The sequence below is a fragment of the Monodon monoceros genome, unplaced genomic scaffold (genome assembly GCF_005190385.1).
Source record: "Monodon monoceros isolate NGI ecotype Baffin Bay Population unplaced genomic scaffold, NGI_Narwhal_1 Super_Scaffold_7, whole genome shotgun sequence".
Classification (NCBI taxonomy): domain Eukaryota; kingdom Metazoa; phylum Chordata; class Mammalia; order Artiodactyla; family Monodontidae; genus Monodon; species Monodon monoceros.
The window spans coordinates 71,578,113-71,590,885 of NW_021703784.1; the positions used below are offsets into that span (position 1 = coordinate 71,578,113).

The 12,773-nt window shown below is 40.3% G+C and overlaps 1 pseudogene; it reads left to right on the plus strand.

Moving 5' to 3' along the window:
- The first annotated feature begins 395 nt into the window (after positions 1-395).
- LOC114887580 lies at positions 396-2,935 on the plus strand (annotated as a pseudogene).
- The last annotated feature ends 9,838 nt before the right edge of the window (positions 2,936-12,773 follow it).

Genomic DNA, 12,773 nt, shown 5'->3' on the forward strand with positions numbered 1-12,773 from the left:
TCACTGTGGTTGGCTGGTGGTGTGAGCTTCTTCAAGGGGCAAATGGCCGAGTATCCAACAATCTCCATTGACTTCTTGGACAGGGAGAACCTGAGGGCCCACACCTTCTTCCTGTCCTGCTGCCATAAGGATCACATGAAAGGATTAAGAGGCCCTACTTTGAAAAGAGGGTTGGAGTACAGACGAGGAAACCGAAGAATCAGAGAGGTTAAATTAGTTTCCCAAGGTCACACAGCCAGTAGATGGCAGGACCAGGATTTCCACCAGCTTGAAGGTTTACTTATACTGTTTGCTGTTACTAAAGAGTTGTCAACTAGTTGTTGTTAACTAAAGATTTTGGGAGAAACGAATTATATCAACTGAAATTGAAACTCCTACCCAGATATCTTTAGTCAATGAAGCATCAAGAGAGAAGGGAGAGATTGTTGTGACTCTCTTACCAGCTGATCATTGCCCAGGATCAATTACGTTTTTATTTTAGGGCAATAACAGAACTGTCTTGTACATGGGAGACTTCAGACTCGCAAAAGGAGAAGCTGCTAGAAGCTTGCATTCTGGGGGCAGACTGCAAGACATCTTAGAGTGTGTACTTATATACTACTTTCCGCAGTCCAGAATATTATTAAACTCCTAGTTGGGTGGAGTGTCTGAGTGGAATATCCGAGCTGGTTTGAAGCTGGATCGTTCAGAGTCTGTACCATGATGTGTGGCTGAACTGCAAAGCAGCTTACGGGTAGGAGCATTAATCAGCCTTAGTGAGGAGTTAGGAGTCCAGGTTCTTGTGGATAAACGAGACATTTAGAAACATACCTGACATTCTTCATCATCTCATAACAGACGGTAGCACTCAGATCCACACATGTCGGCATCCAAAAGCAGAAGAATATTTTCAGTGGAATAAGTTACCCTGCAGAATTAGTTCCAAAAATAGAATTCCACTTCACACAGTCGGCATGAAGCCATCCACTATGTGGTTTGGAGAAAGAACCAGAAAAAACAATGTCATTGTGAGGATTGGAGAGAGTTTGTACAGAGCTCACTTTTTTTTTTTTAACTCCTCCTACAGTGAGATTAAGGATATTTTGAACCACATCTGTCCTGTGAATGTTACCGAACTCAGGTCCGGTTGCTCACCACTCAAAAGTCAGTACCCGAGAGGCAGTTGTTGGTAGAAAGGAAAATTGCTTTTAATCAGAATGCCAGCAATCTGGGGAAAAGGTGAACTCATGTCCCCCCAAAAAACCAACTCCAAAGATTTTGCTCAGCCATGAAAAATTTTAAAGAGGAAGTAATCTCAGTTAATCATTGAGATGGGGGATCAAACTCGTAGCCATCTCCCACTGTGTGCAGGCTTGTCGACGCCTTGTGATCTTTCTTTAGATGCTGTCTTGTTCCCATGGCTTGTGAGATTACTGAAGGGGAAGCTACTAGCAAAAAGACCTGGTCTTCAGTTAATTACTTATTCTTCACCTCTACTTTTTTGATCTAAGGAAAGAACCAACAGGTTAGGCAAGGTATTGTGTGATCAAAAGATTTGAAAGGTGTATTTGGGCCGGAGATGAGCAGATCTTGGGGGTGCCTGGTTTAAAAGTTAGTTACAGGGCTTCCCTAGTGGCGCAGTGGTTGAGAGTCCGCCTGCCGATGCAGGGGACACGGGTTCGTGCCCCGGTCCGGGAAGATCCCACATGCCGCGGAGCGGCTGGGCCCGTGAGCCATGGCCGCTGAGCCGGCGCGTCCGGAGCCTGTGCTCAACGGGAGAGGCCACAACAGTGAGAGGCCCACATACCGCAAAAAAAAAAAAAAAAAAAAAAAAGTTAGTTACAATTTTCTCTTCTTGGACCCCTAGGTGCACCCTTTCTCATTTCTTAGATTAAAATGAGAGATCTCTTGGAGCTCCTACTGTCTGCACCAGTGCCTAATTCTGGATTTTTGCATGCCTCTGGGTCCAGGCTGGAGATACTGGTGGAAAAAAAAAAATCCCAATAATTCACTGCTGAATTGGTCTTGCTTTGAGTTTTATTCTTTTTCTTTCCTTTCCTTTCTTTCTTTCTTTCTTTTTTTCTTTCTTTCATTCTTTCTTTCCCTTTCTCTCTCTCTCTCTCTCCCTCCCTCCCTCCCCCCCCCCCTCTCTCTCACCCACCCTTCCTTCTTCCTCCCTCCCTCCCTCTCTCTCTCTTTCTTTCTTTCTTTCTCTCTCTCTTGCCTGCCCTTCCTTCTCCCTCCCTCCCTCTCTCTTTCTTTCTTTTCCTTCCTTCCTTCCTTCCTTCCTTCCTTCCTTCCTTTCTTCCTTTCTTTCTCCTTCTTCTTCCTCTTCTTCTTTTTCCAATCAGCCTGCTATGATTTCCTTATCAGAGTCCTCAGATGCTGCCCCATGCATTGTTTACAATGTTTCTAGTTGTATAGTGTGGCAGAGACAAGGTGCGCTATAAAAAAAAAGAAAAGAAAAAAATTAGTTACAATGTAGCTTTGCTAAAGTGACCAGCAAAGGGGCTTCCTGCTGAGGGCAGTTTCCTGCAAAGAGCTGCTCACATGGATGCATATCCAAATGCCATTCCAGAAGGCGCAACTATGGATAAAGTTAAAGAAATCTTCAAGCCTTCATGCCGGTCTTCCCCAAAGTATGGAGCCAAAGTATAAACCACTTGGAAAATTGAAGAGAGCTAGAACAATCCACCTAGACTCAGGAGGAAAACAGTGATCTCTTTGATGATCCTCTCCCTGTACTTTTAAGGCACAAGGTTCCAAACCAGCAAACTCTTCACCCTGAGGTATTTCCCATGGTGACTGCAGTATCACAAAACCAGCGTGACAAACTGAGAAAGGCACAGGGTGCCTCAAAGCAGAAAGCACACCAGCCTCTCTTTGGGCAAACGTTACAGATTATGAAGAATCCATCAGTGAAAGTGAAGAATTAGAAATCACAGCTTCATCTTAAGGATTTTCATTTAGATTGCTTTGAATTATATAGATCAATTTATGAAAAATAGACATTTTAGTAATATTGAATCTTCCAATCCATGAACATTTGGGTTCTTTAATTTCTACCAGTACTATTTTTTTGTTTGTTTTTACTATACTGTTCCTAACTATATTTTGTTAAACTTATCACTAGGTATTTCATATTTTTTGATGCCTTTATATGTGATATTAATAATACAAAGTCATTTTTTCTTTCAGCATTGAAAAAATGCCATTCCATTATTGTTTGGCTTGAGAAATCAGTGATAATCCTTATCTTCATTCAACTATATGTGTTGTCTTTTTTTTCCTTTACGACTACTTTTAAGATAGTCTTTTTATGATTGGTTTTCAGCAATTTAATTAAGATGTGCCTTGATGTGTGTTTTTATGTTTATTCTTCTTGGAATTCATTGTGATTTATGGATCTGTAGATGGACGTTTTTCATTAAATCTGGAAAATTTCAGGGCATAATTCATCAGATTTTATCCTCTCCAAACACTCCTTTCCTTTCTGGGAACCCAATTACCACTTGATGTTTTTCCACAGTTCATTGAGGCACTGTTATATTTCTAAGCCTATTTTCTCTGTTGCTTTAGTTTAGATAACTTATGAGGCCATGCTAAATTCACTAATATTTTCTTCTGCAATATCTAATCTTCTGTTAAGTCCATCCAGTGAATTTTTCATTTTAGAAATTGTATTTTTAAGATCTAAAGGTTCCCTTTATTTCATTTTTATAGTTTCCATCTGTCTCCTCATTGTATTTGTTTTTATAAATCTGTGAACATATTTATAATAAGTTTTTCAAGTCTTTTTTAAAACTTTATTGTTTCTCTTATTTTTGGTCTATTCTAATGATTTATTTTTCCACAGGTCATATTTTCCTGACTTTTCATAGGCTAGTAATTTTTAAGTTATATTCCGGACATTGTAGGTTCTAAATCTTTGAGAGTCTGGATTTTCTGATCTCCCATTAAAGCATGCTGAATTTTGTTGGGCAGTTAATTTTCTGGAAGATCAGATTTATTCTGTAAAGACTTTTGAGGGACTTTCCTGGTGGCGCAGTGGTTAAGAATCTGCTTGCCAATGCGGGGGACGCGGGTTCAATCCCTGGTCTGGGAAGATTCCACATGCCACAGAGCAACTAAGCCCATGTGCCACAACTACTGAGCCTGCGCTCTAGAGCCCGCGAGCCACGACTACTGAAGCCCGCAGGCCTAGAGCCCGTGCTCCGCAGCCAGAGAAGCCACCGCAATGAGAAGCCCACGCACCGCAGCAAAGAGTAGCCCCCCGCTCGCCACAACCAGAGAAAACCCGCGCGCAGCAACGAAGACCAAACGCAGCCAAAAGTAAATAAATATATTAAAAAAAAAAAACTCAAGTCATCTTGAATCCTAAAAACTCAGTTACCTCATAACTTATATCTTACTGCCACCAGAGGGCGCTATGCAGGGAAGATGAGCTAGGTTTTTATTCAGCACCAAAAACCCTTCTAGGATTTTTGTGTTAACACTTACAGGAAAACTTGAGGCTTTCCTCACACTTAGAAGTATGCCTTCTACAGAAGAGATGCTTGATAAATATTTGCTGATGATAAGTAGGAAGAGGCCAGGTGAAGAAGTGGAGGAGAAATCCAGAGAGCTGGGTTCTGGGTGCTTACCCCTCTACCAAGTGGCTGTGAGATCTGAAGCACAGCCACACAGCCTGATGGGGCTTTGTAACTCTTTCTGTAAAATGAGAATAATGGGGTTATTGGGGGAAATAAAATAATCTATTTAAAAGGATCTTGAAAAATATAAAATGCTATACAAATATGACAGGTAATGAAATGTCCCTATGAAAACAAACCTGCAAAATGTTCTACTCACCGGTCCATTATCCTCTTCGGTAAATGATGACCCAAGCCCTAACACGATGCACTTATTGCCAAGGGCCTCTAAATGTGTGTGTCTGCTTCCCCTTCCTGATGTTGATGCAGAAACAATTTTTATCCTGGTTAGCACATTCCTGGACACAGGGGCTGCTCATGAGGTAGTTGTATGTCATGCTTGGGCCTGAGGTGTATCCATATTCCTGCTGTGATAGGCAACTACATACACCCTTGGCGTGTTTTTTTTTTTTTTTTTTTTATCCATTCAGTCCCTGGCATTCAACACACACCCAGAGATCTCTCTGGAAAAACTGGGGAAGTTGGTCTAACACCCACTGGGTCTTCCACGGTTCCTTGAAAAATTACACGTTCCTCAGTGACACCTCTCATTGCTTTTCCAAATTAGCAAGAATTGACAGTCTTGAAATTTAGAGACACATAGCTCATAAATATGCATTCAGTACTCTGACCCAAGAACACAAATCTCTACATATTTGCTGTCCTGAAATATATTCTGCTGAGATTATGTTTTCTTCTTCCTCTTCTAGGCTGCCCCACACAGGTTAACCTTCTCCAGTACCCTTACATCAGACCGTTCTTGGAATCCAGAAGCTCCAATGTTTTCCCACTTTCCATAGAAATCAATCAGATTCCTCCAGATCCCATGATGCCCACGCTGCTCCTGTGTCGGTCGACTGCACTGCCAGTCAACCTGAAGTTGTCTCTGACTTCTGCACATACTCCAGGCTTTCCTGTCTCTGCTTGTGCCCTCCCATCCCCACCTGCATAGGGCAGAGTCCTGCCCGTTCCTCCTGGCAGAATTTAAATGCCAGCCCTTTTTTGGAGTAATTTCTTCCACCTCTCAACTCTCACTTAATACTTTCTGCTTGGTACTCTAGGGAGCTATGACTCTCTTCTTCTTGTGTCCGATTTATCTTTGTATTCCCACAATATCAGCACATGATAGGCCCCCTATAGATATTTGCTAGGCAGCATAGATGAATGGAATTTAATCTAAAGGGTCTTTAGGGAGTATCCCATTAGAATACGTATCTATCCAAAATTAAAGGTTGTCTTTTCTTTAGAAGTAGTTATTTGTAGCCATTTCTATTGTCTTAGTTCCCCAGCTGACCCCTTCCTGAGGTCTGTGCCTGTTTTTGCTAAGTTTTTACTTTTCTCCATATTAAATTTACAGTTTATATCAAGCTCACTTGTTTAAGTTTTTTATTTCTGTTCCCACTGTTCTCATGTCCCTTTACAATGTATGCAATTACATGAGCTGCCTTTGAGAGCAAGATTAGATTTTAAATCTTGTGATTAACCTTTCACATTATGAGATTGCCAGCTCCAAGTTTCTCGCACACTTCTCTTGTTTTGCTCTAGACTAATTTCTCTATTTCATCTCTTTTGTTTTGTGTTACTTTGTAACTCGATTCTTGGCTGCGTAGGCCCAGCTTGGGAGAATTTCTTGCCTTCCTAGGTTTTATAGAATGACTCTTATGCATAAAAATCAAACAAATCTATAAATGGTGGAAAACAGCCTATCTAAATCTGCCCGGTAAGAGTTCCAGGTGGCTACCAGAGTTGCAAAGTTCTCGCTATTCTGATATTTTGAACACAAGATCTTCAAAGGAGACGTTTTGAAAATTTACTGAAGATACAAACTGCATGTATTTACACATGGAAAATTTTCCTAAATAGAAAACTACTTAGCTTTAAATTGGAACATTAGATTGGAAATCTTTTCAAATTCATTAACTGCTGAGGTTTTGGTCTACATTTGTTGAATTCTTATTTTTATCCAATTTGTTTTAATTAAAAAAAGAAAAACCCTTTTGAGCTTAGAGGACCACTTTAACTTTTACAGTGCAGTAGAAAAGTATTTTGCCAGTGACCCAACAAAAAATGATAAAGGTGTGTATTTTAAAAAATACTTACAATACATCCCTTCAGGAAATAACTAATTTACAAGGAAACAAGATATTTGATGTTTTAAGATCTTTCTCTTAAGATCATTGCAGCAACTTCCAAGAATACTTCATTTCCTGGCAGTCTGAATACAACTAACATGAATAAACAGTCAGTATTTAGACCTACAAAAGAGATTCATTTATAGTAATTGGTTATAGACAACATCCTAGGCATGAAATTAATTCCAGCCCGATCTGAAAACCCTGATAGCGTTAAAATGGATGTTTAATGTGTTATTAGTTAATGATATTTCTTCTGAGGACCTTATCAAGTTGCACACAGCAAAGCTGTTGTCATTATTTTTTACTCTCCCAAAGTGACACTTTAATGAAATGTGTCAGCACACCAGTGTTAGGATGCGTTTCATTAATGCCCAGCACTTTTGTTCTATGCTTTACATTTGGAAACAGATTTAAGTATTAAGTGCCTCTAATGTCTGCAGCCAGGGAATCCTTTCCGAATTTGTAACAGTGACCAGAACAGACCGCATTACACTCTCCAAATGGTGTGGTTTTGCATTTGAATGTCTGAATTATCCCGGTTTCTTAGAGACGACCAAAACGCCAACATCTTAAATCCTCAAAATACTGTCCGCTTCATTGAATGCTAGTGATCTAAGCATATGTGTAATTATTCTGTAATTCTCCCCAAAATGTGATTCCTTGGAAATGCATACTAGGTTTCTCCTATTGTAAATGCAATGACTATTTCTTTGTGGCCACTTCTTTAAATACGGTAACAAGCAAGTCTGTGTGTCTGTGTGAACCGCCTTGATAATGATGATTTCTTCCCAAGCTCTCCTTGGGACACCCATCGGGGAAAATACGCCCTGCATTTGTGTAAGAGAGAGACCCTGATCACAAAAAGACCATTTAAGATGGTATACATTACAACTAGAGGATTTCTTGCCAGAAACAGGCCTAATGTCACTCACAATAGCCTTAGAAATAGTCTCAGATAGTAAGTTAGACTTTGCACATGTTACCAGGGCCAGCTGTGGTAATCCATGGCTGCATATAGATTTTAGAGAAGAATAGAATCCCATGCTCCTTTCAAAAAGCTTTGGTTGTGGTCAACCATGGAAAATTAAAACATACACTTTAAAAACTGACAGCTGGAAAGAAAAGTGGTGGTGGAGGGGGGGCAGGATGAAGTAGAAGGGATGGTTAGGGTATATCTTAACTTCGGTTTTTATTTTAAAGTTTTGCACTTTCTTTGGGAAAACCCATCGGTGGCACCTTTCCCTGGAAACCACCTTAGTGGGCAGTTATTCCAAGCTGTGAGATCCGGTGTGTGGAAGTCCTTTGCAAATGGTTAATGTCTCCTTCATATGTGGCTGGGCTGTTCTTATTACAGCCCCTCATTAATTCCAGTGTGAGTCGTTTAATTTGGCCTTTTGGTTTAGCAGAGTGCAGTGGGTTTGTGGGTGTTTACTCGTAAATACAAACGACCATGGAATGGGGGGGGCCGGAGGGGAAGGAAAGTCAACTTGCAGGATCATAGTTACTCTGTGGATAATTTGATAATCACTCCGCAGCAGGTGCTTGCATTGAGTCATTCCTCCTCTTGGCATAATTTTGCGAATAGCTTGGTTTATACAGCCTGTGCCATTCCCGCAGCACCATTTCTAATGGTAGCTTTCAAAATGATTTCAGCATCATGTGAGCTGGGACATTAGTTTCCTACTAGTCCATCTCAGTTATTTGTTTATTCTTGGCAATGAAAGTTTTAGAAATTTTAAATCTGGGAGAAAACACTGGGAGACAGTAGGAAAATCAGTCTTATTGATCATTTAAAGGAATTTTAAAGTTTGAATTAAGGGAAAACCGTTTTAATCTTTTCAAAAATACGCAAGTAACAAGTGAAGAAGTGAAAACGTTGGCAACTTTTGTACTTGAGAGGAAGATAGCAGCTGGGGGTGGAAGGGAGTCAGGCAGTGGCGGGGAGGGGTTGGGAAACAGCCCCCATAGTGAAGCCTGTCCTCTGTACTTGCCAGGCCCCCATGAGAGATGCCACGGCTGGCTGTGTTTCCATTAGCATTAGAAAAGACCAATTTTATGTTGCAAAGTAAATTTTAGAAATTTAAAAGAAATGACGGAAATAAGAACTCAGGACGCACTATGTTGCTAGGAGATTTGGATCTCTTCCCAAGGAAAGAATGATGTGCGTAAAATCAGCAAAAGATTTCTGAATTCTTCATCCTGTTTATATTTATTTTTAAAGTACTGTACTGTATCATTTATCTGGGTGTTATTTATTTGCCAGTCTTATGAGAAAACAAACTTAAGAAGGCTTCTGAGCAATAAAAGTATGTGTCCTTAAGTCTGCTCACTAACTTTATGACTAAGAGAGCCCCTCAATACTCACTCAGAGCCTAATTACTCGTATGTTACAAATACTTCTAACACACATGGATATCCGCTTCTCCAGCCATAAAAGATTAGAAGCAGCATAGCAGATGGGGAACAAATGAGGAGAGGATCTCGGACATACTGGAAGCAGCAAGAAATAATGGCTGACAGCTTGATTGTGAAGGGGAGACAGAAAATCCATAGAAAGCAAACGTAACACTGTGAAAGCTTAGCAGCCTGGAGCCATTCAGGGTTTTACAGTTTACCAATCCCAGAAGGTCTCACTGTGTCATGGCATAGAATAAAAACTGATGCTCATAATCATGACTTTGAGTCATCAAGAAAAGATTGTGTTGTTAAATGCGCCTGTCTTTTTTTTTTTTTTTTAATCTGAGGCCTATAGCCAGTGTTTATGAGGCACTTAACTTGATAGAAAAAGGAACTCAGTAACTGTCATCTTTATGTATAGCCCCAGAGTCATGTTTCAATCCTGCCCACGTGCAGGCATTCATTTTCCCATATATTGCTGTCATGAATGTGAATGCGCCTGCCTTTAAAAAGGCATATGTAGAATAATTTCCACTGGAATTGGCTAATATTGATATTAAGATGCAAGTCTTTGTGCTTAAAAAGCTGACCTTTAGTACTTTGGAAATTACTATTTATGTGGAGATTATTTCTCTCTCCACAATGCCAAATAATTAGTACATAAAAATTCCTCATGCTTTGAGTTTTGGCATAGCTAAATGTTCTTACTCAAATTGAATTTTATAATTCTTTCTCTAGTGACACAGCTGGTATAGTGAGGAAAAAAAACACTAAAATGAGAATCAGAAGATTTTCTTGGTCCCTGCTCTACCTCTGAGATGCCAGGCATTATGGAGAAGTTAGTTACTCTCTGGTGCTGTTTTCTTACCTATTCAGTGGGGTTCTCAGACCCCATGCAGTCTGACAAACTATGATTTTCTTGAAATGGTAGCTCAGTAAGTGATAGGTGATTGATTCTCTTTGTGCTTGATGCAGGACTGAACCACAGAGGCTGCCTTCCATCCCGTGGGGTTTAGAGGGACTAACCTCAAACTTTACACTCACCAGCATCCTGTTAAGGTATTTTAAAATGACTCTAAAAGGACTTAGAGCCAAAAATGTTAATAACCTTTACCTCTCAGTGGTGAGAACACAGAAGATTTTTCTTTTCTTTTCTTATGCTTTTTTCATACTTCCAACATTTCTAAAACAAATGTGTATTATTTTTATAAGGAAAAAAAGCAATAGAAGCTATTTTAAAATTATAGACACAAAAGAGAAAAAGTTGGAGCCTTCTAAATGCTTAGAGGAGTTCGGTCTTAAAGGCAGAGCACGTTTGAAATAGAAGGTGGATAATGTTACATCCCCGGAAGTAGAAAATCCACTTGGCAACTATTATGTCTGCCACATTCAGGACTCTCAAAATGGGTGGTAATTTTTCAGATTTGAGGAATAAAAGTAGCATCCAGCAAACCAGGGGAATACAGCATTAAAAGAAAACTCCCCAAATAAACAACTACTTATAATCCTGGGCTCCCAGCTGCCTTTTGTCTTCTAGATGATTATCATGGCAGAATATCCTCCTTGCCAGGGACAATCTCACTGTGATTTGTCAGATGCTAACTGATAAGACAGGAGCATTTTTCTAGACTCTGAATCTCTGGCTACTTTCCCCAGGATCATCTCCTTGGATAATTGTTAGAAAATTTGCAGCCTACCCAAAACCTGTCGAAAAATACTAGAGAAATAGAGAAGGATCCAGGAGGCTGATGAAGCTCTGAATGTTTAATGTCCCAGGAAACTGGCTGCCTGGACGCTGCCAGCAACTAGGGGACCAGTCGATTGCAGCTCAGGAAAATGGGCCTGGCCCGGACAGCCCCAACTTGGCAACAGCTTGTGGGGAGTAAATCCTCTCACTGAAGGTTTTGCTTAATCTGAATACATTCAATTTCAAAACCTGCCCTTGATCTAAGCCCCTTAAGCTTCTGGGGGAGGACTAAGGACCTTCAGGGTCAATGCCAATAACAAAAGCTAGGAAAAATCCACCTTTCCTCATATCTCATTGCTGCATTCTATAAGCTGTTAACTCACTGCAGAAAATGTTTCCTTTCAATGAAGTTGTCTTTAGAGAACCTCCTCCCTTCAGTTTAAAGATGACATTCAGTGCTTGCTTTTTTACATGTTCAACATGTTCAGTAGAAGGAACACCAGACAAAATGTTAGGAGGCCTGGGTTATAACCTGAATGTGCCTCCACAAGCAGTGGGATTGTGGCAGAGCAACTGCTCTGAACTTATGTTACCAGTACAGTGAGTTGGTTGGGCCAGATATATTTTTCTCCTAACTGTGGTCTTTGTAACACTTGTCCTTGTAGGTGCTTTCCCAGGGGCGGGATGATTGTAATCAAATAAGCTTGGTGAACACTGAAGATCACATCCCTCCTTGGAGATTCACAATGTCCATCAGCATATTAAAGGCTCTGAGAAGTCCTGTAGTAGAGAAACTTTTACAAATGTTTTCAATCCAGTATTTCCCAAACTTCTTTACTAAACCAAGAAGCCCCTTTTGTCTGGTAATTCCTATTTTGAAACCAGAGTCCCATTCCGACAATATAATAGATGGTCCTGTGTCTGATCTACATTTTAGCAGTTACATGAGTATATATGTAGAGGGCATGATCAAGATCAAGGCATGATATCTTTTACATTGCTGGGGGCTTAAGGTTGGGAGATATAAGTTATTCATTGGTTTAGGGAATTAAGATCCAAAACGACTCAGCAGTTGCATTAGTTTCCTGTGGCTGCTGAAGCAAACTACTGCAAATTTGGTGGCTTAAAACAACAGAAATGTGTTTTCTCACAGATATTGTATTGGTGTTGTATAGCCATCTGTACAAATGCAATATGGTGTAGAGTTATTACCCAAGTTCCTATATGTAATGTAAGACCCTGTGTCCCAGGCCATAAAAGCAGTATTATGTAGTAGTGAATAGAGATGAATTCAATTAGATCAAGATATGAGTGCAGACCTATCACTTAATATCTACATCACCCTAAGAAGTTATTTAATCTTCAAAGCCTCAGTTTTCTCATCTGTAAAATGGAGATAATAATAGTACCCATCCCAGAGAGTTGTTGTGAGGATTAAATGAGATGAGGCCTGTAAAGAGCTTAGCACGTTGCCTGGCTAATAGTAAATGCGTAATACCTTCTGGCTGTTATGGTAATGCTTATAATTGTAGGGTGGGAATGTATTCTGGGAGACCCCCAAAGGAGTAGAGATCTGGACCCATGGCATATGAGGAGGACTGTCCCTGGGGGACACGAGATCTGCCTTCAGTTATGCAAATATGTTCTCGTTATTTTTCAAGGGATAGAAATCCAACTTCAACTCAATTTAAAAAAAGGAAATTAGTAGTTTAACACCCCTAACTTAAAAATTTAGGGAAATACTAGCTTTGGGCCTCATTGGATACAGGTATTTAAACAGTGTCCCTAGGGGAATTCCCCGGTGGTCCCAGTGGTTAGGATTCCACGCTTTCACTGCCGAGGGTGTGGGTTCAATCCGTGGTCGGGGAACTTGCCTGCAAGCCA